Consider the following 4,288-nt stretch of genomic DNA (forward strand, 5'->3'; position numbering starts at 1 on the left):
CACACACACACACACACACACACACACACACACACACACACACACACCTGTAAAGGACATTACTTACTATGACTTGTTTTTGAGACACCATTTCTCTCCATAGCCCTGGCTATCCTGGAGCTCACTCTGTAGACCAATCTGGCCTCAAAGTCCTAAGAGATCCATCTGCCTCTGCCTCTTGAATGCTAGGATTAAAGAGATGTGCCACTATGCCTTTTATTTTTTTTTGAAGACTATTTGCATTTTGAAAGAGGTTCAGCTGCACATAGTGACCCATAACTATAATCCCTGCACTTGGGAGGCAGAGACCAAAGGACCAGAAGTTCAAGGTCATCCTGAGTCATAGTTCCAGCCAGCCTGAACTACTTGACACCCTGTCTCCAAAAAAAAAAAAAAATTTAAAACCCTAAATTGTAAAAACATGCAAAAACAAACAAACAAGCTAAGAAAGAGGTTAATAAGATTTCATAATCTCCACCTTCAGAGGAAAGTGTTGAAATGTCAGAAGACGTTGAGATTGTCACCAGCATAAGGAGAGGGCAGTGAGGAGAGAGCGGTGGGTACTTACAATGACACAGGAATTACAGTTTTCACACTGAAAAAAACAATGCCAGAATTTTAAGCCAAACCATTTCCTTTTTAGGAAGAATCATCCAAAATTTGGAAGTAAAATCAAAAGAGAGATAACAGTCCCCATCCTTATACCTGCCTGGTATAAGGCTCAGATTCCCGTCTGGGAGAGTTTTGAATAATTTCTCAAGGGTGGCAGCAGGGGCCAAAACAAAACCCCGAAGGTTTAAGGCTGTATTACTCTGCCAGAGATTAAGCGTGGTATCAGAGCGAAGTGTCCAGCTTCCTCATATTGTCCACCTATTTTTGGTTGTGTTTTCGAGACAGGGTCTCCCTGATATGATCTATAATGATGCGATGGCAGGGTGGTGGTGGTGTGGTAGCATGGCGGGCCTACACCAAGGCATAGGATAGAGGCAGCAAGGGAGCCATGTGAGCAGACTCACAGGGCTCCACTTGCCTCTGCCTCGGGAGTGCTGGGGTCAAAGGTCTTCACCACCACACCCAGCTAGCTTCACCAAATTAACTGGTCTTTGGCAAGCTGAATACCTGAAGTGCCTTTGAGTGAGTCATGTTGTCGTGTTTTCCTTTTTGACATTCTGGTTTCTCACTCTTCTGTTGTCCCTGGTAATGAATGAACAGTAAGACCTAGTAACTGACAAAGAACGGGAGTGGGATCTGAAAGAGGAACTCTGAGTGGTAGGAACAGAGGACCAAAAGGAAAGCCACCACGTGACTTCTCCCCAGGGTCCATCACTCCACACCCCAACATAGGCCAAATTCTTTCTGTGACCTCTAAATGACCTATGGGAGAAGTTCCTTCATCTCGCCCAATTCCACCCGTTTCCCCATCTTAGCAATGAATTTGCGGCCTTCTCAGACTTGCCCACCCCTTACTCAGAGACTGGGTCTTTTGTATGTGTAGTGTGAGACTATTCCCACGAATACACGAATAAAACATCTACTCACCCTAAGTGGAGAGGGAACCAATGACAGACCTACGTTCAACTTGGTGAACCAATTAGTTTTATTGGGGTTATCTGCAAGAATATGGAAGAGGGGTTACTTATCAAATCCAGCTGCCTCACCAAAGCCCACTCCAGCATGGATGACAGCTCACGAAAACTGGGATCCTGAAGCCCGCTGCACAGCCTGCAGGCAGCTCAATAGACTAGAAAGTACCTTTTCTAGGAAACTCAGTCGCTTTTGCTGTGACTTAAACATTCCTTCCTGCTTCTATATGCTTGGGGGCTAGGAAAGGAGCCTAGTTAATCTGGTCGGTTTTAGGGACTTCCTGAAGCTTTTGAGTTGTTCACCTCTTGTCTTAATGAACTTCCCTGCAGGATGGACTGTTTCAGGTTAGACCATCCTGTTGTTTCACGCACTTCCCACCCCAAAACATCCCCTCTTAAATTTCCTATTTTATCTACTATTTAGCATCTTGTGTTTTAAGGAGTTTCCCTCCAAAATAGGTTTTAATCTTGGAAGAAACTGCCACAGGACACTAGATAGTCCAAACTCTCAGCAATCCTCCTGCCTCAGCCTGAGTGTTGCCGTTACGGGCATGAATCAGCGTGCCCAGTTTCATCGTTATTCTTCAAGCACTGTCTGTCTTGTTTTTTTTGAGTCAGGCCTTCTCATTGACCTGGCACTTGCCAAGTAGGCTAGGCTGGTGGGCCAGTGAGGCCCAGGCCCAGGAATCTGCCTGTCTCAGGGATGACAACACAACTCAGCACTGCATCTAGATGTCTAGCTTCCATCCTGTGGGTTCTGAGGCTAGAACTCAGGTCGATGTGCTGTACAGCCTTCTCCTCAGTTTCCATTCTCCATGTTTCCCTGGAGTGAACTCCTTGAGAGTAGGTATCTCTTCCTATTTATCGGATGCAAGGATTTTTTTCTAGGTTGCCCTGAGGGCATTTACATTTTCTTTCTGTTGTTACTTTTTATTGATGTGCAGTTATTTGTGTGTTCTAGATACGGATCCCTTCTCTGTACACACATGCCTGACCCCGGAGCTGGAGCTACTGATGAGTGCTGGGAACTGAAAGAGAGGGTCTTCTGAAGGACCAGAAGATCTGTTAGCCCCGGAGATGTCTCCTCAGTCCTGAGATATGAAGTCTTTCTTGACCGAATGCTCTGTGAATATTTTCCTCTTCCAGCATTCAGGAAGCAGAGATAAGGGTTGCTGTGAGTTTGAGGCTAGCCAGGGCCACATTGTAAGTTCCAGGTCAGTTTGGAATACAGAGTGAGACCCTGTCTCAAAAGAGATGGCTCAGTGGTTCATTTCCCAGCACCCACATGGCAGCTCACATCCATCTGTAACTCCAGAGATTCTATGCCCTCTTCTGACCTCTTTGGGTACCAGGCACACAGATGGCACTCAAAAGTGCAGGCAAACTCTTGTATGCATAGAAATAAATAAAAAATAACTTTTATAAAGCCCCCCCCCCCCCCCCCAAATGTTGCCCAAACCATGGCTTTTCTTCCTTCTTTCCATCCTTTCTTTCTCTTTTTCTCTTTTACCATGTAGTGGGGGCAGGGCAGGTTCTGGGGCTTGAGACAAGAACCCTATGCATGTTAGATAAGTGCTCTAACCACTGGGCCACTTCCCCAGCTCTGAAGTTTCAACTGTAAAACAAAAGATTAGGGCTGCTGGGATGGCTCAGTGGCTAAAGGTGCCTGCCACCAAGCTTAGTAAGACTCGAGTTCCATCCCTGGAACCTGTGCAAAGATGAAAGGAACCTGGTAGTGGTGGCAGACGCCCTTTATCCTAGCACTCGGGAGGCAGAGGCAGGTGGATCTCTGTGAGTTCAAGACCAGCCTGGTCTACAAAGCGAGTTCAGGACAGCCAGGGCTATGACACAGAGAAACCCGTCCTGAAAAACCAAAAGAGAAAAAGAAAAGAAAGATAGGCGAGAACTAACTTCCTCAAGTTATCTTCTGACCTCCGTACACATGCTGTGACACACACATCTGCCAAATAAATAAATAAATGAATGTTATTATAAGACAAGAGTTATGCTAGATGTGGTGACACACATCTTTCATCCAAGGACTTGGGAGGCAGAGGCAGGTAGATCCCTGTGAGCTTGGGGCCAGGCGCAGTCTATCTAGAGAATTTTAAACCAGCCAAGTGAAAATTGGTCACACAAAACAAACTGTGGGTCAGCAAGATTGCTCAGCAGGTTAGGACACTTGACACACAAGCCTGATGACCTGAATTCAGTGAGCACATACTGCAAACTCGTGTGTGAATGAATGCATATGCAAACACCTATTAAGTACATAAACATGATAAACAATAAATAATGGCTTTAAAGAAAAGGACAGTGAGATGGCTAATACATACACACATACATAAGGACAGATAAATTTTTTTCAACAATAAAGGATTAAAAATTTACTGCCTGGAATTTATTTTCTTTTTCCTTTGTTTCTTCTTCAATTTGTATATAAAATCAGGAATCAAATAAATGTGATTTTGTTTTGACACAGAGTCTATGTAGCTTAGGCTAGCCTTGAACTCGGAAAAAAAATGAACATTGTGTGTGTGTGTGTGTGTGTGTGTGTGTGTGTGTGTATGTGTGTGTATGTGTGGACATGTGCCATAGTGGAGATGTGGAGACCAGAGGACAGCTCGCAGGTTCCAAGGATTAAACTCAAGTCATCAGGCTTAGCAGCAAGTGCCTTTAGGTGCTGAGCTAGCTCTTACCTCTTT

Source organism: Psammomys obesus, unplaced genomic scaffold, assembly GCF_907164565.1.
Source record: "Psammomys obesus unplaced genomic scaffold, mPsaObe1.curated_primary_1811, whole genome shotgun sequence".
NCBI classification, from domain to species: Eukaryota; Metazoa; Chordata; class Mammalia; order Rodentia; family Muridae; genus Psammomys; species Psammomys obesus.